This window comes from Mesoplodon mirus (genome assembly GCF_964341445.2).
Source record: "Mesoplodon mirus genome assembly, chromosome: 4".
NCBI classification, from domain to species: domain Eukaryota; kingdom Metazoa; phylum Chordata; class Mammalia; order Artiodactyla; family Ziphiidae; genus Mesoplodon; species Mesoplodon mirus.
The window spans coordinates 100,631,851-100,658,096 of NC_138979.1; the positions used below are offsets into that span (position 1 = coordinate 100,631,851).

General features: G+C 40.4%; 1 protein-coding gene across 1 annotated transcript in view; it reads right to left on the minus strand.

The window, feature by feature from the left end:
* Positions 1–26,246, minus strand: part of LOC309802880 (uncharacterized protein) — a gene marked incomplete at its 5' end in the record, with an annotated part of 85,371 nt that overhangs the window by 25,837 nt on the left and 33,288 nt on the right. The gene's annotated exons all lie outside the window — the stretch shown is intronic.

Below are 26,246 nucleotides of genomic sequence, written 5' to 3' on the forward strand. Positions count from 1 at the left end.
AATATAGCTCTTGGAACAGTGTTCTAATGCTTTGAATTATTCAATATATTCACCTCCAGTAGATAAAAATTTAAACCTAATGCTTGTATTCAGAAATGTTTAGCAGAGTCAGATTTTATTTATTAATTAATCCAATCAGTCAACAATATCTGAATGTCTTCTGAATGTAAGGGACTAATCCTAGGCCCCAGAAGAAGAAAAAAGTCTCCATTCTCTAGATACTCAGTATTTTGACCCATGAAAAATCTGTGGGGTGGGGATGGGGGCGGTGTACTTTGAAGTGGTCATGGGTTTCGACCGTGCCTTTGTAGCCTAGCGTCTTTTTTCACACACCACAGAAATACCTGCCCATTCTACACTTGACTGAATCCTGCTTAAGAAACCTTACAATCATGTGGATTGGTGCACACTTAGGGGATATATTCCCTGGTCTAAATACTACTCTGCAATTCTATTACACACCCCTCCACATTCTCCTCAGTGGCTATTCCAAACCTTCACTTTGTTCTCTTATCATACTGTTTCATTTTTCACAGAGAAAATAGAGGCCATCAGGTGTCAGTTCCCTCAGCTTTTCTGCTCCAATTCTCTATAGATTTACCTGCATTTGCATTCCCTGGTTAAATTCTTTCTCTCCTTGCCTGTACTAGCTAAGCTTCTAAAGAGAAAAGTTGGGTCTTCCTCTCATCACTCAACTGTACTTCTCAACCCTCTACAAAGACACTTCTCTCACTACTGCAGAGAAAGAGGGGAGCCTTTTGACCAGGTCTAATCCACACAACTGTCCTTAGATTCTAATCTTTCTCTCCTCTTTCAGGAACTGGCTTCACCAGTTATCATCTTTCTTATAACTCCAGCCTCTGTGTGTGTGTGTGTGTGTGTGTGTGTGTGTGTGTGTGTGTGTTTTCCCTCAGCAAATAGTCATGTTCAAAATAATCTTCAAAACAAAAACTATCCCTCTGGCAATGTCACTGTCTTTTAGAGCTCAGTTTCCAGAAAGAATACATCTACTGATACGTCCACTTTTTCACCTTTTATTTACTCTTCAATCTCTTGCTATCTGATTTCTACCTTATTGCTTCAGTGTACTGCTGAGAACCCTGACCCAGGTGTCATTTCCAGTGGACACAATTCAGGCCTTACTGACCATTCCTTTGAATGTCCCTCCTCTTTTGGGTTTCTGAGATACCGCTTTCTCCCATCTCTTATTGATTTTCAACCTCCTCCACTGGATTATCTTCTTCCTCCATTAAGGGTGGATGTCCACAGGGTGCTTCCCTGGGGCCTATTCTTCTCTCCTGGATCCTCCCGGGTTATCTCACCTGTGCACAGGTCTTCCCCTCTGCATATCCACCAGTAATTCCCAGAGGCTACATGGGAGGGGAGGCCCTAAGCCTGGACCTTCTAGTCTAGGCCTGGCCCTGAGCTCCAGGTCCTGTTCCCAACTGTCTGTGGACATTATCTGGATGTGCAAAGGCATCGCAGGCTCAACACTATCACAACTGACTCAGTTGGCCAAGCCATCCTGGACTCTTCCCTCTTCCTCATCTCATCATGTCTCTAGCATTGGCTTTTTGCATGGTTATTAAATAAGACGATTACTTCAACAAAGATAGCTCAACTGAATGATTTAATAAAGTCTCTATTTTTAGATCCTTGGCACTGCTTGGTGCCCCCTCTTGTCAAAGTTGTGGAGGAAAACAAGCAGCCTGGTGTCCACCACACAATTGCTATCAGGTTTCTTTTCATCATCCACCAGTCCTGCAACCTGGTGGCTTCTCTGGTATCTGTAGCAGGCAGAAGGCCCACCATTTGCCGTTTTAGAGTCATGGTTTCCAGATCACTTGCCAACAACTGCAGATTGCCATTCTTCCTAGGGAACACCAAGCCTTTTGTAACTCGATGTCTAAGGAAACAGCTGTGCATATTAGGACGAACCTACTGTCATAAAAAATTAACTAAATTTAAATAAAAATATCTAATATTGCCAGGGCAGGTCTAGTTCCTAGTAAAAAAGCAAGGTGTTTCTTTCAGGAATAGCCTTTTAAAAATAAAGTTCATGGGGCCTCCCTGGTGGCGCAGTGGTTGAGAGTCCGCCTGACGATGCAGGGGATACGGGTTCGTGCCCCGGTCTGGGAGGATCCCATATGCCGCGGAGCGGCTGGGCCCGTGAGCCATGGCCGCTGGGCCTGCGCGTCCGGAGCCTGTGCTCCGCGACGGGAGAGTCCACAGCGGTGAGAGGCCCGCATACCGCAAAAAGAAAAAAAAAAAAAAAAAAAATAAAGTTCATGGATCTGACCACTCTAGTGTGTTAACTTGCAACTACATAGGAATACCACCCAATAGTTCAGAAGAATATAAAAATACAGTACCTCAGATTTTTTTTGGTCAACTTTTTGGATGTAGAGGATTTTCTTTTGAGAAATTAGAAGAATATGAAAAACACTTAGATTCCCATCACAGTGCACTAACAGTTAACAGTTAAACGAGGTTTGACTGCTAAAGTCTCATAGGACTTAAAATGACAGTGCTTATAGATCTGTATAGTTTATTGCAGGAAAAGGACACAATATAGCAATAGTATTAAAGTAAAGATATGCATCACAGCCAAAGGCCATCTCACAGCAAAGAGTCCAGGGCAGCCCAGCCCGACCTGCATTTGTTAGCCCTCTGTAAGGGCTGTCTAGACACACTTTCTCAGATCTGGAACCACCAATATGAGCGTGGACCATCTCAGAACCAAGGAGCCCAAGATAGAGTCTCAACCAGGGTTTCTCATCCCCTGTTGGTCACGTGGGCATATACTTGCTATGTAACCAGTTCCAGTGACAGAACCCTCTGGGTGTCTCAGACCAGGTGCAAGTCAATTTCACTCTTATCAATAAACAATGTCAACAGCTTGCCTTGAAACTCCTCCCACCCATGGTTACAAAGCAGCACTAATAATCAGTAGATGTTATGCCTGGACCAGAGGTCAGTGTCAGGTGGGTACATTTCTTATTTTAGTAAAACAGTTCGGGCCAATTTCAGGTCTGCAGGAATTAACCCTCACAGCATGGTCTATCCCCCTCATCCATGGTCAAGACCATTTTAGGACAAAATGGTCACTCTTAGTTTGAGAGCCATTACTTGCTTGACGATATATAATCAAGCAGACAATCAAAATGTACATGAAAATTCCATGCATTTGTAATAATCTGTGGGCTGGTATGGATTTAAACAAATAGCTGAAAATTCCAGCATAAACTTTCTCGTACTTCTGAACTAACTTTACAATTTGTCTACTTCTTCTACAGCCATTGTATTTATGGTATGTATCTGCTGAGGGATTCAGGGACTGTAGTCGACCTACCATTGCTCAGGTCAAAATTTTCTTCATGCCGGTTCTCCTCCCCAGAGATAATATCCTAAAGGGGTTTAGTTCAGTCTCCCAATATTCACATTTGATTGTCCATATCAGTATTATCACACGTTTTATTAGCTTCTACAATATTAGCTTTACCCAATTATCTAATGTAATTCTACCTTTAATCACCCTCAGGTCAAGTTATGAGACATAGTCCTATAATTCTGTGGAACGGCCCTTCAATCACTTGTTTTCCTTCAGTTTAAAAAGCATATGTTTTGTTTATCCCCATTTTCTATTAACCCGCTACTTTGAGAGTGACAAGTAATATGCTAAGCCTACTGAATATGTTTCTTTGCCTACCGTTTCATTGTATATATAGGCAGTGAAGTGTCTTGATCTGATCTGATGAAATGTAACTAGGAGGGCCAAACAGGAAGGCGATATGTGTGTGTGTGTGTGTGTGCGCGTGTGCGTGTGTGTGTGTGTGTGGTTGTTGCAGTCCTTTGACAGAATTTGCAACACTGACTTTAGCCATTGGTATGTGAAACCAAACCCTAAGGCCAATATTTAAGCTGCCAAACAATAGGTAAAGGGACAATGTAATCTATTTGCCAGCTATATAATGGAACTTTTCACCTGGGAATACTTCCCCAGAGGAACCGAAAATTCTGCCTTTCCTGTTGGCAAATAGGGCAATTTTTATTAAGAGTTTGAGGCTCAGTAGGGCCAAATAACAGCTGGCCAATCCTCTTCAGGAGGCTCTATAGTCAGTCCTAGGGGAAAAGAGGCTACTTGCTTGTGACTACAGTGAGTTCCTCCCATGGAAACTCCCAGGAACGTGCTCCCATTGTGTACCAAATCTATTTTAGGATGGAACTTGTTTGGGCATTGTCCTTCTTGTTGGAATGCTTTTCTAACATCACCCATGACATGCTGGTATTTCAGGTCTTAATATAATCCTATATCCTTTTATTACTGGAGCTGTTCCATAAATGCTCAGTAACAAGCCTGTAACTGTCTTCAAAAGGAATATACTAGAGAGTAGCATTTGGTACTTTTCTAGTTCAAAAGTCCAGGTCACCGTTGAGCAGTAGATATTGCCTTTGGCCAGACACTCCAGTTGGCATGAGTGCAGGCAGCCAACACTTCTAATTTTATTGCATCATTAGGATCATAAGGTCCTAATGGGATAACGTGGGTCACAGCCCTCTGTGATTCTAAGAAGCCTTGTTGCTATTCAGCTTCTCAGTCAAATATAGCCTTTTTCTGGGTAATCTTATGAACTGAAACTAATGGTATCCCTAAGTGAGGGATACAATTTTTCCAAAAGCCAAACAGGCCCACTAGGTGTTGAGTCCCTATAGCCTGAGAGGTGGGAAGCAATAATTTATTGCTCATTGTCTACAGTATGCAGTCCCCCCAAATTTCATAGTCTGTGTACAGCCCTGGATTTTTTTGGAGTTAAGCAATTATCCCCAATTAGTTATATGATTTATGACCTTCATAAGGTCTCTTTTAGCTTGATCCTCAGATTTTGAGATAACCATAATATCACCAATATAGCATATTCGAATATTGTCCAGTTGTATTAGATCTAGGGCCCACCTGACCAGACTGTGACAATACATGGGCGAGTTCAAATATCCTTGATGTGATACAGTAATTGTGTATTATAGACCATAACACATCAATGCAAGTTGTGGTTGCCTCCCCCTGTCAACTGATAATGGGAACAGCACATTTTCTGTGGGATTCTGTGGTGAACTGGCTCACATTGGTCTCTGCTTCCTGTACCCTGCTGTCTGGATTAGGTATCACTCCTCCATCAGCTGTCCTGTCTTCCAAAAATTTATAGGCAGCTCTCATCTACTGTTCTCTCTTTTCTCTTAGTCCTTGTGGGTTTTTACCTTGTTATTCCATTACTATCATTTTAGGGCAGTTTCAGGGGAAAGTGAAGATAAATGTTTATTTTTAATCCAATTCAGTCCCTAATCATGTGTCAGTCTTTAAACAGTTAATTCTAAATAGCATGATAAAGGAAGAAATTGAGGGAATTTCCCCCAAATCGCACAACCTCGTTGCACACCAGGAATTAAGGTGAAATGGAAGTGAACCAGCCCTTGCACCGTCTGCAGCTCAGCTTCACATCATTTGAGTAGCCCAGAAAATCTTTAGCTTGGAATTGGATTAAAGTGATACTTGATGGCTGGCACTGCCAGATGCCTGAAAAAAGTAAGAAGAATTCTTCTTTGAGGGAATGTAACATCTGTCTAGGCTTCAGCTTGTTTCTAAAAATAAGATTTCATATACAAAGCCCCATACACAACCAAAGATAGACAGACACATGAAGAGTAAAGACCCTTTCAGCAAAACATTAAACAGAAATATATCCACAGACACTCCAGATATCAGATTATCAGACAACAGACTATAAAGTATCCTCCCACTAAGAAGCCCCATACCCATTAGCAGTCATTCTCCATTTCTCTTCTAAGCCCTAGGCTATTACTAATCTACTTTCTGTCTCCACAGATTTATCTATTCTGCAAATTTAATAAATGGAATCATACAAAATGTGGTCTTTTGTGATGGGATTTTTTCACTTAGCAAAATGTTTTCAAGTTTTATCCACTTTGTAGCTCATATCAGCACTTTATTCTTTTTTTATGGCTGAACAAAATTCCATTATATGGATATTCCACATTTTATCTGTCCAGCAGTTGGTGAATACTTATGTTATATCCATTTTGGGGCAATTATGAATAGTGCTGCTGTGAACATTTGGGTGCAGGTTTTCGTGTGGACCCAGCAATACCAGAGTGGAACTGGAATTGCTCGGTCATACGGTAATTCCATGTACTACTTACAGAAAGAAAAAAAAAGTTACATTAAAAAGAAACTAGTGGGCTTCCCTGGTGGCGCAGTGGTTGAGAGTCCGCCTGCCGATGCAGGGGACACGGGTTCGTACCCCGGTCTGGGAAGATCCTACATGCCGCAGAGCGGCTAGGCCCGTGAGCCATGGCCGCTGGGCCTGCGCGTCTGGAGCCTGTACTCCACAAGGGGAGAGGCCACAACAGTGAGAGGCCCGCCTACCGCAAAAAAAAAAAAAAAAAAAAAGAAACTAGTAAAGGTTCTTTGAGAAGATAAACAAAATTGATAAACCATTAGCTAGACTCATCAAGAAAAAGAGGGAGAGGACTCAAATCAATAAAATTAGAAATGAAAAAGGAGAAGTTACAACAGACACCGCAGAAATACAAAGCATCCCAAGAGACTACTACAAGCAACTCTATACCAACAAAATGGACAACTTGGAAGAAATGGACAAATTCTTAGAAAGGTATAACCTTCCAAGACTGAACCAGGAAGAAATAGAAAATATGAACAGACCAATCACAAGTAATGAAATGGAAACTGTGATTAAAAATCTTCCAACAAACAAAAGTCCAGGACCAGATGGCTTCACAGGTGAATTCTATCAAACATTTAGAAAAGAGCTAACACCCATCCTTCTCAAACTCTTCCAAAAAATTGTAGAGGAACACTCCCAAACTCATTCTATGAGGCCACCATCACCCTGATACCAAAACCAGACAAAGATACTACAAAAAAAGAAAATTACAGACCAATATCACTGATGAATATAGATGCAAAAATCCTCAACAAAATACTAGCAAACAGGGCCTCCCTGGTGGCGCAGTGGTTGAGAGTCCGCCTGCCGATGCAGGGGATATGGGTTCGTGCCCCGGTCTGGGAGGATCCCATATGCCGCGGAGTGGCTGGGCCCGTGAGCCATGGCCGCTGGGCCTGCGCATCCGGAGCCTGTGCTCCGCAACGGGGGAGGCCACAACAGTGAGAGGCCCGCATACCGCAAAAAAAAAAAAAAAAAAAAAAAATACTAGCAAACAGAATCCAACAACACATTAAAAGGATCATATACCATGATCAAGTGGGATTTATCCCAGGGATGCAAGGATTCTTCAATATACATGAATCAATCAATGTGATAAACTATACTAACAAATTGAAGAATAAAAACCATATGATCATCTCAATAGATGCAGACAAAGCTTCTGACAAAATTCAACCCCCATTTATGATAAAAACTCTACAGAAAGTGGGCATAGAGGGAACCTACCTCAACATAATAAAGGCCATATATAACAAACCCACAGCAAACATCATTCTCAATGGTGAAAATCTGAAAGCATTTCCTCTAAGATCAGGAACAAGATGAGGATGTCCACTCTCACCACTATTATTCAACATAGTTTTGAAAGTCCTAGCCATGGCAATCAGAGAAGAAAAAGAAATAAAAGGAATACAAATTGGAAAAGAAGAAGTAAAACTGTCACTGTCTGCAGATGACATGATACTATACATAGAGAATCCACCAGAAAACTACTAAAGCTAATCAATGAATTTGGTAAAGTTGCAGGATACAAAATTAATGCACAGAAATCTCTTGCATTCCTATACACTAATGATGAAAAATCTGAAAGAGAAATTAAGGAAACACTCCCATTTACCACTGCAACAAAAAGAATAAAATACCTAGGAATAAACCTACCTAGGGAGACAAAAGACCTGTATGCAGAAAACTATAAGACACTGATGAAAGAAATTAAAGATGATACCAACAGATGGAGAGATATGCCATGTTCTTGGATTGGAAGAATCAATATTGTGAAAATGACTGTACTGCCCAAAGCAATCTACAGATTCAATGCAGTCCTTACCAAATTACCAATGGCATTTTTTACGGAACTAGAACAAAAAATCTTAAAATTTGTATGGAGACACAAAGGACCCCGAATAGCCAAAGCAGTCTTGAGGGAAAAAAAATGGAGCTGGAGGAATCAGACTCCCTGACTTCAGACTATACTACAAAGCTACAGTAATCAAGACAATATGGTACTGGCACAAAAACAGAAACATAGATCAATGGAACAAGATAGAAAGCCTTGAGATAAACCCACGCACCTATGGTCAACTAATCTATGACAAAGGAGGCAAGGATATACAATGGAGAAAAGACAGTCTCTTCAATAAGTGGTGCTGGGAAAACTGGACAGCTACATGTAAAAGAATGAAATTAGAACACTCCCTAACACCATACACAAAAATAAACTCAAAATGGATTAAAGACCTAAATGTAAGACCAGACACTATAAAACTCTTAGAGGAAAACAGAGGAAGAACACTCTTTGACATAAATCACAGCAAGATCTTTTTTGATCCACCTCCTAAAGTAATGGAAATAAAAACAAAAATAAACAAATGGGACCTAATGAAACTTCAAAGCTTTTGCACAGAAAAGGAAACCATAAACAAGATGAAAAGACAACTCTCAGAATGGGAGAAAATATTTGCAAACGAATCAATGGACAAAGGATTAATCTCCAAATGTGTAAATAGCTCATGCAGCTCAATATTAAGAAAACAAACCACCCAATCCAAAAATGGGCAGAAGACCTAAATAGACATTTCTCCAAAGAAGACATACAGATGGCCAGGAAGCACATGAAAAGCTGCTCAACATCACTAAATACTAGAGAAATGCAAATCAAAACTACAATGAGGTATCACCTCACACCAGTTAGAATGGGCATCATCAGAAAATCTACAAACAACAAATGCTGGAGAGGGTGTGGAGAAAAGGGAACCCTCTTGCACTGTTGGTAGGAATGTAAATTGATACAGCCACTATGGAGAACAGTATGGAGGTTCCTTAAAAAACTAAAAATAGAATTACCATATGATACAGCAATCCCACTACTGGCCATATACCCAGAGAAAACCAAAATTCAAAAAGACACATGCACCCCAATGTTCACTGCAGCACTATTTACCGTAGTCAGGACATGGAAGCAACCTAAATGCCCATCAACAGAGGAATGGATAAAGAAGATGTGGTACATATATACAATGGAATATTACTCAGCCATAAAAAGGAATGAAACTGGGTCATTTGTAGAGACGTGGATGGATCTAGAGACTGTCATACAGAGTGAAGTAAGTCAGAAAGAGAAAAACAAATATCGTATATCAACACATATATTTGGAACCTAGAAAAATGGTACAGATGAACCGGTTTGCAGGGCAGAAATTGAGACACAGATGTAGAGAACAAACGTATGGACACCAAGGGGGGAAAGCGGCGGGGGGGCTGGGGGTGGCAGTGTGATGAATTGGGTGATTGGGATTGACATGTGTACACTGATGTGTGTAAAACTGATGACTAATAAGGACCTGCTGTATAAAAAAATAAATAAAATTAAATTAAAAAAAATTTACATTCCTCCCCCCCAAAAAAACTAATAAGAATAAAAATAAGCCTACTAATATACCAAATCAGTGTATGATTTGTGTGATTCATTTGTATAATAGTTGGTATGACTGTATTATGGTTTGAAAAAGACGATGAAAAGGATCTGAAGGGCAAAGTGGCTCTCATGTGAAGATAGACTAAATTGATTGAACTCAGTCTAGAAGAAGGAAAGCTGAGGAAGTTACAAAATCAAAATTATTGAAGTTACAAAATCTTGCTAACTGGTCAACCTCCAATTTATTTAACCATTTTCAAAACACCTCAATAAGAGTACAGTCTTGATTTTAAATAAGATAGTTTAGGAACCTAATAGCAAAGTAATCTGGACTCTGTTGGGGTTTTTTTACCAAAAATAATAATGAACATATATGAATATTAACATATGAGTTATTGAGAATCTACCATAAGCTAGGCATCATCCTGAGTACAAAACATGTTTTACCTCATTTGACCTTTCTAAAAAACTTCAAGATAGGTATTATTTTTCTTATTAAAAAAGGAAGAGAAAATAAAGGTTAGGTGCTCATGTCCAAATCTCTCCTATTTTAACAATTTTCTCTTAAATCACATCATCCCCCAGCTACCTCTCATTTCCTTCCCCCCATGTAGAGGGAAATTTCATGAAAGGATTGCTTACCATCCACTTATACCTGAAGTTTGCCCCACGACATTGTCAGAAACTGCCTCCTCTGAGTTCAACACAGAAGTGAGAGTTCCAGTGCCATTTTCCAGACTTTCTCTTAAAAACCTCTTTCCTTGGCTCATCCCCTAGAGCAGGATTCAGCAAATGTTTTCAACATCCTTGGAGCTTTGTATTCTTCAATAGTTGAAAAAAGTCAAAAGAAGATTTCACAACATGTGAAAGATTACATGAAATTCTCATTTCAGTGTCCATAAATAATGCTTATGGGACACAGACACGTGTATTCACTTCTGTATTGTCTATGGTTGCTCTGGTGCTACAATGGCAGAGTTGAGTAAGTTGGGACAGAGGCCTTATGTGGTGCTATCACTGCTTCACACTGCTGCTCGCGGGCTATGAATCACACTGACTGACACAGTTAGAACTTGACAGTGTTTCAAGTGCCTTATGTATCACTGTATCCGTGACATTTTATTTTTTTCACTACCAGTGCATACCCGTCATGTCAAAACAAGAAAAGTGAACTTCAAATGTCATGCCTCTAAGGTACAGTGGAATGTGGGTTATTTTGATCAAATTAGATGGCAAAGCATTGTGTTTATTACACAATGACATTAAGGCTGTGCTGACATTACCAAACTAAGCCTGATCACAATATTCTCAACTCACAGGAGAGGAACACTCAGAAAAATTGGAAAATCTTAAATGGAATATCTCATCACAGAAAAATTTCTTCACAAAAATAAAAAATGAAAATAAGGCTGCAACAAAAGCCAGTTTCCTACTGGGGCCCATTTGTTAGCCAAGCAAGGAAAGCCATTTACTGCTGGTAAGTTCACTAGATCATGTTGGATTGCAGCAGCTGAAGGAATCTGTCCAGAAAAAAACAAACTTGCTTAAAACTATTAGCCATTTGGTGTGAAGCGTTGCTCCAAGAGTTGAGGACATTGGGAGCAACATCAATAATCAATTAAACAAGAAGGTCAATGATTTCGAGTGGTTTTCCTTGGCTCTTGATATGTCGGCAGGTATTACTGATACTGTATCTGCCAACACGGAGAGGGATCAACTTGAAGTCTTAACACACATCATGCCCTAGAGCATTTTTCATCTTTCCTTCTCTAGGCAGCTTTCACACATACCACAAAGGTTTCAGATTCGTTCTCTTCTCAAGCAGGGGCATATTTATTCTTGCAGGATTCTAACTGCAGTTCTCAAAGCTCTAGGATAACTATGGTACATTTTCAGAGAGTGTCAGTTTTATTCCAGGATTTGGAGAAAAACTGTTTCAAATGTTTGCCCTTTAAAAGAGTTTTGGGACACATGTACAAGTAAAATTAGTAAAATTCTGCTTTTCCATGTCAGTCAAACTTGTGTTTTTCTTGAATGCATACTGTAGAGTAGAAAATTTTTTATGTGTAGAGAGTGATTGAAAACTCTGGCATTTTTTGGTGTAGTTGGGGAACCCATTGATATTAGCTCTGGAGTCTCCTTAAGTGAATGCAAGACGCTACACGAGCCAAGAACAAATTTTGTGGGTATCTGTGGCCCACATTTATACTTTGACCAGGGTAGACAAACTTGAACATGTGACTTCTCAGTGAGTCCAAGAAGGCTGAGATATCTATTGTACAATAGATATTTATCAACTTAAGTTTCTCACCTCGTAAATCACTGTTACTACTTGGATTATACACAAAACCATTGGCTCCTGCAAATCAGCTCCATTTCCTGATATAACTACCCTCAATCAAATGTTTTGGTATATTGAAATATTTCTGGATAAAATCATATGATATTTAGGATTTGGTTCAAAATAATATGGGATGGGGGAAGTACACTGGAGTAAGGTTTCAAACTCAAGGTCGAGTTGCTTTTCATTAGGCAAGAAAAGAGAGGTGATGACCAAAGACAAAAACCTGGATAATTTGACTAACTTGTTCAATGTGGTGATAAAGAAAGTCTCACTCAATTTTCTTATTTAATAGCTTTTGGTTTATTTGTCTGAAGTCTAAATAATTTCAGATAACAACTGCAAAGCAAAACTGTTAATGTTTTTTTGTGAACATCAATAAAATTGCTATAATAATAAAGATTGAGAGTTAGATGGAAATCATAAGGACGATATCATTGAGATTCTCAGTTCATTTAAGCATAGTGAAAGTTTTGGCTTCAGTGAAACAGAAAACATCATTACTCATCTTTCTTCAACATAAAAGTGTTTTGACAAGAATTCTGTGGAAATAGTAAAAAAAGGCTGACTGGGTCAGAGAGCAGATCATATGACTCTGGTTACTTGGCCTGTGAGCAGGATGTCGCAACTCTCAGAATTGTTTATCACAGGAACCTGAAAATATTGCACCATCACTCTCTCTCCAGCAGCATCCTACAAATATTTTTTCAGCATTTACCCTTTTATAGCCCATAAAGCAGTGAAAAACTGTTTGCCATTTTTTTGTGGGTGTAGGTTCTAGAGACACTGAGACTCCAAAATAGAGAAGAGAAGTTGTCGAGATGATGAATCTGATATTGGTATCAGCTGCCTTCGGTGCAGCCCAGTTTTCTGACATGGACAGAATGCAAGAAAAGCAGCCTCTTCACTGAACCAATGATACAAGCGGAACATTTCTTTTTCCCTGAATGATAATTTAAAACATTTTAATATATTTTAAAATATGGTGTTATTATGTATAAAATGAAATATTTGTAGGATTTTAATGTTTCAAAAAGAGACTTCAAAGAAACTTAATGATTTTATTGGCTACTTTGGCCATACCTCCATACTCTCCAGAGTATGATTTGTTCTCCTCTGCTAGGAGGGGTAACTGGTGGAAAATACTGAAAAGTCCTGATTGAACTGGTTTTCTTTTTTTTTTTTTAAGGAAAGCTTAGGAAGGTATCAATTATTTAAAACTTCTCTAGGGCTTCCCTGGTGGCGCAGTGGTTGAGAGTCCGCCTGCCGATGCAGGGGACGCGGGTTCGTGCCCCGGTCCGGGAGGATCCCACATGCAGTGGAGCGGCTGGGCCCGTGAGCCATGGCCGCTGGGCCTGCACGTCCGGAGCCTGTGCCCCGCAATGGGAGAGGCCACAGCAGTGAGAGGCCCGCGTACTGCAAAAAATAAATAAATAAATAAAATAAAACATCTCTAAACCATACCTATGGGGAGAACTTCTTCTCAGTTATTTAAAAATCAGGCTAACAAAATATTTTTACATAAACAGTAGTTTTATTATTTTCTAATACTCTAGTGTATTCAAAGTAGGCTAAGAAAGCATTGCCTAATAGAGAATCAGTGAAATGGGGGAAAAAATGAATTGATTTAAGAAAACATGGGCTTACCACAAATCAATTCTTAAATTGAAATTTATTATTTGCATAGACATTGAAGATAATGCCTGAAACCTTTTAAAAAACTAAGTAAAATTTCCTGTATAATTCTGTAGACAGCCTAAATTTTCTATGGGGAGAATTATCTCTAAGGTAAAAGGGGAAACTTTGATTTTGTCCCTTCAAATAATCACAAATGGTCAAATCTGTTTTAGGAAGGTTTTATTATAACCTACATTGCACAGAAACGATGCCTGGGTGGTATTTGTGGGGATGCCCAGAAAAAAATGTATCATCTGGTCAAAGCTGAGACATTGAGATCAGCATTTTCATCCCATCCTCTCCTTGGGCTCCAGGATGCAGGGATTGTGGCTTTCAAGTGAGCGCCACAAGTCTTTCCACTCTGTCCCTACAGAAACTATTTCCTTAACCAGAATTGCTGGCGCTTATTGTGCACAGAGTGGGAACAAACCCCTGGCACAAGGTTAGAATGTGTTCAGCGTTCCGAGAATTGCTTTAGCAATTCTCCCCTCTATAATGCATCCATATCTTTTTTCTCTCTACTAGACATTTCCACTAGTATACAAATATAGTACTCTTTCTTCCACGTAAAAAACAAATAAACAAACAACCACCCCTGACCTCATTCCCCCATCTAGCTTACTGCTCTATTTCTGTTCCTGCGGCAGAAAAACTCCTCAAAATAATCATCTACCCCATTTGTCTGCAATTCCTCACCCCTTCTCTTCTGAGCCCACTCACTCAGGCCTCTACCCCGACCTCTTCACATAAGTTGCCCTTGGTAGGGCTATTAATGTCTCCCACGTTGTAAAATCTAAGGCACATCTTCTTTATCCTTACTTGACCCATCAGCAGTGTCCTCGACAATTGATCACTTTATTTTTCTTCCTTGTAACATTTTCTGCCTCTGGTTTTCAGGACACCCCTCTCTCCTGGCTCTCCTCTCTCCTCAATGGCTGCTACTCGGTCTCCCTGGTTCCTCCTGTCTCTCTGACTTGAAATGCAGGACTGCTCCAGGGCTCAGTTTTGGCTCTTTGTCTGAGACTACAATTTCTCCTGGGGAATCTCATTCAGTCTCAAGCATGTAGATGACATCCAAATGCACATTCACGAACCCGTGTCCCCTGCATCGGCAGGCGGACTCCCAATCACTGCGCCACCAGGGAAGCCCACCTCTGGGAGTTTTTAAACAGTAAAGTATGTCTTCTGCTTTTCTGAAAATCAGCCCATCTGTAATTTCTTTGAAGATAAGAGATCTGTTTTCTACTTTTTTTTGTACCACTCCCAAGAGCCTAAGTGAGGTGCCTTGCATTTGATGGGTACTCAAAAAAATGTTGCTGATTGCTCCAAACTTTATCCTCCCCCTTGGGAAGTGGGTGGGTTCCTTTATTCTTTAAGGACTAAATCATATTTCTATGTGTTTCTATCTCCAAGACCCAAAGAAGCACCTACTTGCCACACAAGCAGGTAAAGATACACAAGCCCCAGTGAAGAAGGCACTCATGCAGTCTTGGAAAGTTGCTCTTCTGGTGGGACATCACTGAGGCTTCAGGCAACAGGGGAGATGAGGAGAAAGGAACTTAAGGTCCTGTATGTCCTGTATGTTACCAGTTTATTAGGAAAAATTCTGATAGGATTCTTAGCTTATCACTACTAACAGCTCTGCCTTCTCCTTTGCAAATTGGCATTTGTATTCTGTCATCATTTTTACTATCAACCTTGCAGTCTTTAGTGTCTTAAATTCATTTAAATACATTTCTTCTTCCCTACCCACAATCCAACATACATAAGTGATTCTGATAAAAAAGAAATGGGACATTATCTGATAGATATCCTCAAAGACTTAAAATATTTTTAAGAGCTCCATCTGAAAAAACTGTGACAAAGGAGTATGAAGAAATCACTTAGTATTTATGTTTTAACTTTACTTTCTGTTAAATGTAACTTTGAAATGTTCTTTTCTAGAAAAGATACATGAATGATAAGGTTCTTTAAAAAAAAGGTGCACAATAGAAGCCTGTTAGAGCTATTACTAAGGAAACCCATGAACCCATGAAGAAATGCCTGTAAATAAGTGCAAGTGACTGATGCAGATTAGAGGCTCAATTCTGGTTTCAAAGAAAAAAATGCTAAAAGCAAAGATAGAGGAATAACTTTCTTTTTTCCCCAAGTTTTACTGAGGTGTAACTGATGTATAACATGGTATTAATTTAAGGTGTACAACCTAATGACTTGATTTATGTAAACATTGCAAAATGATTACAATAGTCTAGTTAACATCCATCATCTCATATAGTCATGTTTTTTTCTTGTGATTAGAATTTTAAGATCTACTCTCTTAGCAACTTTCAAATATACAATATAGTATTGTTAACTATAGTCATCATGCTCTACATTGCATTCCTAGAACTTATTTCTTATAACTGGAAGTTTGTATCTTTTGACCCCTTTCACCCATCCCCTCCATCCCCCACCTCTGGCAACCACCAATCTGTTCTGTTTCTACGAGTTCATTTTTTTTTAGATTCCAAATATGTAATACTATATGGTATTTGTCTTTCTCTGTCTGACTTATTTCACTAGAAATAACTTTCTTATTAGAAAGGTTGTATTAGTCAGGGTTCTCCAGAGATACAAAACCAATAGGATAGAGAGAGAACGGGACAGAGAGAGAAGAGAGACTTATTTTAAGGATTGGCTCATGGAATTTTAGAAGCTAGAGAGTCTGCAGTCTTTAGGGCAGGCAGGCAGAGTTTCTCTATTGCAGTCTTGAGGAGAATTCCTTCTCCTTTGGGAAACCTCAGTCGTCGATTTTAAGACCTTCAACTGGTTAGATGAGGCTTACTTACATCATGGAAGTTAAACTGCTTTATTCAAAGTCTACTGATTTAATGTTAATCATATCTAAAAATACCTTCACAGCAACATCTAGACCGGTGTTTGACCAAACAACTGGGCCAGGTTGACACACAGAGTTAACCATCACAGAGGTAGTCAGGAAGGCGTGTTCTCCCTCTAGTTCTTCTTCAGCTGAGGAAGGAAACAGCTCTGAGTACTCAGGGATGTGGTGCACTGGGCAAAGTCACCTAAGCTTGTTCAAGACTAGCAGACACCAGCCTAAAGCTTAAGTTAAAGCCTCGGCGGAAGAAGTAAGAGGTTTTGGTAGTTGACAAAGCTGCTGAAGGTCCCAGAACTGTGACTAGGGCCCTTGGAAGACCAAATTCAAGAAGAGTTCAGGGTGAGTTTGAAAATTCTATTCTTCTTAAGGCTTAGATAAAATGAAGTAAGCAAGATAATACTAGAATAAGCAATAATCGATAACATTGAAATTAGTATGGGATAAAATTAATTATACCTAGGTATTTTTTGAAACTGCTTCCAACTGTGTATAATGCTTTACACTTAAGGAGAATTCTAGGAATTATTTATGTCTAGGTCCTTTATGAGAGTGCTATTTCTTTTAAAAAATCAAAAGCACATCAGTCTTTGACCCTCTTAACCACTGTCTATGAGAATGGCACCTGGTGGTAGCTTAATTAATACCTAAGTAGAAATAAAACAAATTCTGGAATGCTAGCTTTGCAAACCTAAGCCAAAACCTATCACGTGAGAGCAAAAGTCCAAACTGTTGCTTTAAAATATTCCTTCTAAACATCTAACTCTTGACTCTTCCTCCCTTATTGCTCTTCTTTGAATTTCAGCGAAGAACACGCATTCTTAAAAAACATCCTGGGCTTCCCTGGCGGCGCAGTGGTTGAGAGTCCGCCTGCCGAGGCAGAGGACACGGGTTCGTGCCCCGGTCTGGGAAGATCCCACGTGCCGCGCAGCGGCTGGACCTGTGAGCCATGGCCGCTGAGCCTGTGCGTCCAGAGCCTGTGCTCCGCAACGGGAGAGGCCACAGCAGTGAGAGGCCCGCGTACCGCAAAAAAAAAAAAAAAGAAACATCCTTTTATTATGCCTTCCATTACTAATCTTGTGTTCATCTACTTAGCAAGGGCATAGGGAATTGACACCATTTCTATTCTCCTGGTTCCTGATCATTTTAATAAATTCAGTATTCATGCTTTACATTGTATAGAAACAAATCTTCCACCAGAGCCTTCACTTTGGCCCTAATGAAATATACCCATTTCTAAAATTGTCTGTAATATTCCAGAGGTTTAATAGGAGGAAAAGGAAGTGGGGAGTTCCTATTGTGCTCACTCAAGTTTTCTCACATGACCCCTACCGGGGCCCAGGTTGGCAAATCCACAAAGAACAAGCTCTTTCCTAAGAAAGAGAAAGTAGATGTGAGTTCTGTTTCTCCTGCCTAAAGGCTTTCCATCATCCCAATTGTATGAAAAAAAACTTAAGAAAAACACAGATTAAGGGACGGAAAACTGTCAGAGATTAGAATAGTGACTCTATCCTTTATTGACAGGCTAGGGAAGCTGGCCTTTACACTATGGATTTGAAAACTATTATATGATATTGTTGGGGCCAGTGATATGGCTAACTCTCTGGGAATGGGGTGGATTAACTAGGAAAGGAATGTATTAGCAATTCTAAAGGGCTGCCTATTAAGTCTGTGGCTCTTCCTTTTTTCTTTCTCTTTGCCCTCTAGTTATTTACAGAACTTTTAGTGCTCATTAGCACCTTCAGCCTGGGCTGAAACATGGAAAATAATTAAAATTCAAATTATCATTTCCCATAGATCGGTCTTCATTTCTAGGCACCAACCCTGCGTTGGTTTCCATACTACATTGGAGGGGATTAAATTGTTCTCTTCCACATTTTATTGTTAACACAAGCTGGTATGGATGTGACTGTATACATCTGTGGGTAGGTTACGTATAGAAATGTACCGTTATTAATTTCCTGCCCATTCTTCTATTCCAGAGAGACATTTATTCTTATGCTGGAACAACTATTGACAGGTCATAAACTTATTCAGAGAAATTTAATCCATAGCATCTCAGCGGCTACAGGATAGGGCTGATGCTCCACTGGTAGCAGCTGCCAAGAGGGTCTGTGCCTCCCTGTTGTGTTAGAAATTATTTTTATGGTACATTTTCTGAAAACTGTTAAGATTTTATGGGCCTATAAACAACTCAGCCAGAGAAAACTGCTATGCCCTACACAAGGAAATTTGGGGGAAAAGCAGTAGAATTCAGGGCCAAGTGGCTGTCCATAGTGTCTGACAAGAAAGATTATTCTAGAAATAATGAGAGAGTAAACTCTGCCCAAAGATGAGTATGGTAAAATATCAGAGAGGCTGTGTTAAGAAAGAGTATTTTTATTATAGTGGGATATCAGCGTTCAGTGGAATGTAGAAGCTACTCATTTTCTTCCTCTACCATTTGTCTACTTTTTATCCTGGATTTGGACTCTTCCACTGCCAGACAGATCAGTTTCATTGCGGCAAAGCCTCTGGGGGCAGCCATTTCAGAGGCAGCAAGCAAAGATGCAGAGTCAGTTTGCAAGGTCAGTGTCACAGAGACTGCTTTCTTATCCTGAAGTTCCTGGTTGATGGGAATGCTCTGCCACCCACTACTGGATGGCATCTAGGATGATTTCTGGTTCTTCCAAGGAACTCAGTTTAGAGAATGAGTTAACACCCCCGTCTTTCCTTCACTCTCTAGAAGGCTTGCTGTAGACTAATGATTTCCTGTCATAGTTATAGAGCAAAGAGGCTTGGCTTTCATTACAATAGGGGCATAAAAATACTAATTTAGAAAAAAAATGAATTCAGCTACTATGGTTGGATAAAAAGCCAATATGATGAGATTTGTTAAGTTCATAAATGACCTCAGGGCAGTAATCTGCAAATGGGAAACTGAGTCAACTCTGTGTGTTAATAGCAATGAAGCAGTTTCTCCTGTGCTGGTTCAAGTAGCCATCCCTACACTGGGGAACCTTAGGAAGAACCTGGCAAGTATTGGGTTGGCCAAAGAGTTTGTTTGGGTTTTTCCATAACCTCTTATGGAAAAACCCAAAAGAAATTTTTGGCCAACCCAATATACTCCATATAAAGTAAATTCCAGGGGCATTCACTGAAGCCAAAGCAAAACTAGTGTCCAGACCAGAAAAATGACCCATATTATACCAGTATTTAGTTCTGGGGATTAATGGAAGTAGGAAGGAGAATACATTTTTATTGTTTACTTTGCCATCTTGTTTGCAGACTGCCTTGGTTAATGTAGGTTACCTTGGGCATAGCAGCCACAGAAACTCTGAGTGCAGCGGGAAACAATTCTTGTGGGTATGGTAAGTAGCATATATCTTTTTCATTAGGTAATCTCAGATATTTTTTTTTTTTTTTTTTTTTTTTGCTGTACGCGGGCCTCTCACTGTTGTGGCCTCTCCCGTTGCGGAGCACAGGCTCTAGACGCACAGGCTCAGCGGCCATGGCTCACGGGCCCAGCCGCTCCGCGGCATATGGGATCCTCCCAGACTGGGGCACGAACCCGTATCCCCTGCATCGGCAGGCGGACTCTCAACCACTGCGCCACCAGGGAGGCCCAATCTCAGATATTTTTATAAACACATCTCAGAGTCCCCAGAGCTCTGCTGGGTATAGAAGGTTTTTCAATAACTTTTTTTATAGGAACTTTCCACAATGATAGAAACTCATCCCTGTCGTTCAGTTAACTTGAGGTTTTTCCTGATGGTTGACTACTTAATTCTCTGAATTCAGGTTCCCACAGTAAAATAACTTGCTCCTTCTACTTCTGGGATTGTTTCGTGAGCAGAGTAGCTGGTGTTCTTTCATCTGTGGCTGCCCACATCCAATTCTGATTATCGTTCTAGTTTGCATACAGCGGCACTTCTAATGTGTCCGTATATTGCAGGCTATTGCTCTCCGAAATCCATGCCTTGATGACTGGTGACTTTGCTACCACTGCAAGGAGTGTGATGGATGTCTACATGTCTTTTGCTAAGCTTCTGGCAAAAGCCAGAGCACCAGACACTGAGGAATGTAAGCTTCTAATATAGCATATCAGGCATGTAATATGGTTATTCAACTGCCCCTTCTAGAGTACTGGATCCTGAACATGTATGTAGGCATTTCCTTACTGGTTTTAATGAGTGCTTTGGTTCTTTAGGAAAGACAAAGGTAAAAAAATGAGGACCCCAGGGGAATTTTCCACTCAATTCCTAGAACACAAGTATCCTAAATGCAGTATTCTTTGGTCTAGTCTAATTTATCCCTAGGAACACTGTCTGAATGTCAATAACTATTTTCAAGGTAGCCTAACTTTCCAGTAGTGTGTTCCAGAAGCCACTATCATAAGGAATCCCTTTGGTGTACTTGTCCTGCATCCAGTCATGAACGTGTGGGGAGACTGGGGATTTCTAGTTTGTCTACAAACTGTAGGGTGGCTAAGGGACCTCTTACCTTCAGGGTAGACCCAGAAGATAAGCCTTTGGGGAAGAGGTTTTGTTTAATCTTGTGTCAGCTGTTAAGGAGAATTCCAATGGGAGAGGTCTGCTCATCTGAGCATTTCTTTTCCCTATGAAGAATTCCAGGGCATTCCAGTTTGGCTCAGAATATGTGGCGAATTGAAGTAAAAGCAGACCTTTCTTGGAGTAGCTGTGAGCTACAGTAGTTTCACATCATTGCCACCCAGGAATGATATGACAGAACTGTGTGGTTGTAGGAAATACTTCAAGAAAATATATTGAAATAATATCTTTTAAAGTTTATGAATTTCTTTCTCCTCTAGTATTTATTGAGCTCAATCTCAGCTTATACTCAGACATTCTGATTAATTATCTAGGATGGGACCAGGGATCCTGATGATCTGAATATGCAGCCTGCATTGAGAGCCACCAACTACCTAACCCCCTCATTCTACAGATGAGGAAATTGGGGGATTAATTAAAATGGCACCAATACAGCATATTTAAGTAAAAAATTTTTTCATCAATATGTAGTTAATAATTTTTAAAACCTGTAACTTCTTGACTAAGGGAGACTTAACTGTCTAGACAATTGTTTACCATTTCCACTTTTAGGGGGGGGTGGGGGAGGACTAAAGTTCTCCTTATCTCTGATATTAATTCCGTGAACATGGATTAACCTTTCTAACCTTTCTTTGAAAGAATTACCAGCCAAATATTTACCCACAGGAGCTGACACAAGCAAGTTTAAAAAGAAAAAAGAGGGACTTCCCTGCTGGTTCAGTGGTTAAGACTCTGTGCTCCCAATGCAGGGGGCACGGGTTCAATCCCTGGTTGGGTAACTATTCCACATGCTGCATGGCACGGCCTAAAAACAAAATAAACAAAGAAAAGAAAAAAAGAATAAAACTTGAAATAACATAGTTGACTCTCACTTTTTAACTTTCTCTAACAGAACTTTAGTATACAAATAGAAGAGCTATTTTAAATAGCTTACAAAATTAAAAACCAAACAAGGATTAAAATCTGAGAGGCAAACAGGTGCCATGGTGATTTTTTAAAATGGCTGTACCTTCTTTGACACCCCACCCCTCCAAGAGTGGGGTTTTGTTTCCTCCCCTTGACACACAATAGCTAGTGACTGCTTTAACCAATAGGGCAGGGCTCAGCAAACCTTTTCCGTAAAGGACCAGATAGTAAATATTTTAGGCTTTGCAGACCATATGGTCTCTGTTGCAACTACTCAACTCTGCATCAGAGCATGAAAGCAGACACAGAAGATACATAAATGAACGGACATGGCTATGTTCCAATAACACTTTCTTTACAAAGTCAGGTGGCAGGATGGATTAGGCCATCAGGCCACTGTTTGCTGACCCCTGCAACAGCGTGTGGAAGAAGTGATGCTCTGTAACTGCTGAGGTGAGGTCATAAAAGGCCACAGAGCTCCTGTCTGGGTCTCCTGGAACACTCATGCTCAGGAAGGTTCCTATTGGAACTTGGCCACCATCCTGGGAGAAGCCCACATGAGAGAGAGGCCCCACATAGGTGCTCTTCTCAACAGCCCCAGCCCAGCCTTCATGTCATCCCAGCCCAGGTGCCAGCATGGGAGTGAGGAAGCCTCCACGTGATTCCAGTTTCCAGCCTTTCAAATCACCCCTCAGCCTTTGAGTATTCCCCACTGAGGCCCTGGACATCGTGGAGCAGAGATAAAACATCCCCACCATGCCCTATCTGAATTCCATTAGGATAATAAAACTTTTGTTTTTGTGTTGCTAGGTTTGGAAGTGGTTTGGTGTGCAGCAATAAACAATTAGAACAGACACTGAATGAACAAAATGCAAGAGCACATGTGGAAGGCTAAAAATCTCAGGAAAGAGAGTTTCTGTATGTGTAGAACATTCAATGCTTGACATTGCTGTGGTTTCAGATACTTTGTAGGTAATACTAAAACAAAATTTATGATGCTAGTCTATACTAGAAAAGCTTTCAAACTTTAAGTAGTATGAACTATGCTAGCAGTCACTAGCATACAATGAAGTTACAATGAACTAACTTCATCAGAACAAGCAAGAGAGAATGCAAGCATGATCAAGTCAGTCTTTTGTAACCTAATCTTGGAAGTGATATCCATCATTTTTGCCTTGTTCTATTTATTAGAAGCAAACCATTAGGTCCAGCCCACACACAGAGGCAAAATCATTGGGGGGCAGTTTAGAAGCGTGCCTACCCCAGAATGCAAGAGAAGTACATTTTGGGGGGAATGTTTGCATACCTAAAATAGTATTTTTCTACTCTCATATTTAATTGATAGCTTGGGCATAGAATTCTAGGTTGGCAGAGTTAGGCTGGTTCTCCTCCCCAACCTTGCCTGACGGTGGGATGTCCTGAGGAGATAGGAAGGGGGAAGCAAGACTTGGGAGATGAGGACGCTTAACTCCTTCACAGCCCCCACTGCACAAGGAAGAGTCAGAACTGGTCTTTAGGTTCCCTGGAGGACCTGGCCAGATGCAGAGCAGGTGAAGAAGCATAGAAAAGCAGACTTAAGAATATAAAACTTAGGGGGCTTCCCTGGTGGCGCAGTGGTTGGGAGTCCGCCTGCCGATGCAGGGGACACGGGTTCGTGCCCCGGTCCGGGAAGATCCCACATGCCGCAGAGCAGCTGGGCCCGTGAGCCATGGCCGCTGAGCCTGCGCGTCTGGAGCCTGTGCTCCGCAATGGGAGAGGCCACGACAGTGAGAGGCCCGCGTACCACAAAAAAAAAAAAAAAAAAAAAGAATATAAAACAGAAGATAAAACATTATGGGTGATGTGCCAAACACTTTGAGACCTCTATGATCTGTAGAAATAGTCATTATAGTACACTTTTTTTTATCTCACCAGTCATCTGAACAATTTGCCTAATAGACAGAAAACAAAAGAATTGAGTGAAGGTGAAATCATGACACTGAAACATAAAAACCAAAACCAAAATCAACAAAACTTCTGAACAGGAACAAAAACATAAGGATATAAAGTGATGCTCAGACCCCCGGTGCAGAAGAAGGAGGTGAAGAACCGGATGAAGACATTTTATCTTTAACTCTTGAAGAGAATGGAAACAATACCTAAAAACCTTTATTTGACATTTCCTTAAAATAACTTTTTTTTTTAGATTTTAGTTGATTTACAATATTATATTAGTTTCAGGTGTACAATATAGTGGTTCAATACTTTTATAGAGTATACTCCATTTAAAGTTATTATAACATAATGGCTATATATCCCTGTGCTGTACAGTATGTCCTTGTTTACTATTTATTTTATACATAGTAGTTTGTACTGAAATTTCAATTCTTATGTAAAACAAAACCTACCTCTGGATGGACATGAGGCTGATGAACTCCCATAAATTCTCTTGGCTTCTGATAACTCTCAAGCACTTCAGAAGTGCAAGACAAATTCTGGTGAAGAAGTCCTGAGAAGGCACTTCGAGACAACACCAGTTAACATACTCTGTTGGCAAACAGCAGAATCCGCTGCTAGAGGTCCGTGAGAGCCTCATTCAGGAAGAAACCCTCAGGGAAGTGAGGGACTCATGATCATGACGATGTGTGAACATAGCTGGGGAAGAACACCAGACCATCCTGGTGAGGTTTGCTGATGAATTTCATACTCAAGAGAAGAATTTGTAGGCTTCCTTCCTCATCAAGTTGATACAGAAATTCTGGTTGTATAATTTCACACTGGGATAACTGAGAAGTAGGGGCTAAATATGGAGCACTGTCATGGCCAGGCAGACGTTGCATCCAGTAGATTTTCTTCAAAAATGAAAGTTGTTGCTTTAAGACTCGTAGGGAAGTATCCCTAAGCTGTCTACACACTCTGTTCTTCCTGTGCCTTACATATGTGGCTGGCAAAATCAGTGCCTGTTAGGGGCGTACCTGTTGCATTGGGAACAACTGAGGAAGGTTGTTCTTTTATCCATCAATTACCATGACTCTTTTAGAACTTGACAATGTAATTTCTGTCTCTTCTCAGAATATAAAGAAAAGGGTAATGAATGACCTGAAGGAAATTTATCATTCTCAGTGGACAGACAAGAATGATGCTTTTGAAATTTAAATAGATCTCCTGCAAACACTTACTTTATGTTTAGATGGAATAACCATCTAGCTGGCTGAGCATTTGTCCTCTGTAGTGTATCAACAGATTTTTATTTCATTTTTGTCACTGTTGTCCTTTAAAGTGTCCTATCTTAACCTCTTTAAAAGGTCCTATCTTTTTCAAGAGTCTTTGGAGAAAATCTCCAGGGGGCAAATCTTTGACGTTTTCTTTGTAGTCAGTAGAATGATTGCAGTGTTGCATTCACTAATGAGGTGATGGAAAATATTAAAACTTACCATGGAGTTTGGTTTGAGGAAGCCATAAGTTTGATATACCAAACCTGATATTCAAATGAAACTCCTTGGGAAATTCCACAGAGTTCAGCAAGGTAACCTGGAATCTCAATTAACCTCTGAGACTTACTCTGAAGAATCCCTAAGTGTTCCAACAGTGGAGCACATTACTCGGGAACTTAAAGATACAGCTGACCCCTGAACAACACAGGTTTGAATTGCACAGGCCCACTTATACAGGATTTTTGCAATAATAAATACCACAGTACTACGTGATCCACAGTTGGGCAAATCCATGGATAGGGAGGAACTGTGGTTAGGGAGAGCTGACTGTAAGTTACATGCAGATTGACTGCAGGCAATGTTGGTGTCCCTAACCCCCAAGTTGTTCAAGTATCAACTGTATATACTCAGAACAACACCCCAAAGCCTGTAAATCCTTATCTCTGGTACCATCGGTCACAGAACAGCTCAAATTCAACACATCAGAGGAATAGCATGCTGATGTGTACACAAGTGACTTAGCGAACCCTGACACACTCTCAGCCCAGCTCCACAATTGGAGAATCAAGCAGAAACACAGAAGGACAGAGGTAGAGCTTCCACCCACCCCTTATGAAGCTCTCCACCTGCCTGGCCTCAAGTTTTTTCCTAATGTTTATGCATTGCTGAAGGGCCTTTGCATTCTTCCTGTGATGGAGGTTGAGAATGAGCCCCATGAAAATGGAGGAAAGCATCTCAAAGCACACCTGAGGAACACTTGAACAGACCTAAGCTCAAGTAACTTGGTTTTGCTTAAAATGAATTTTTAT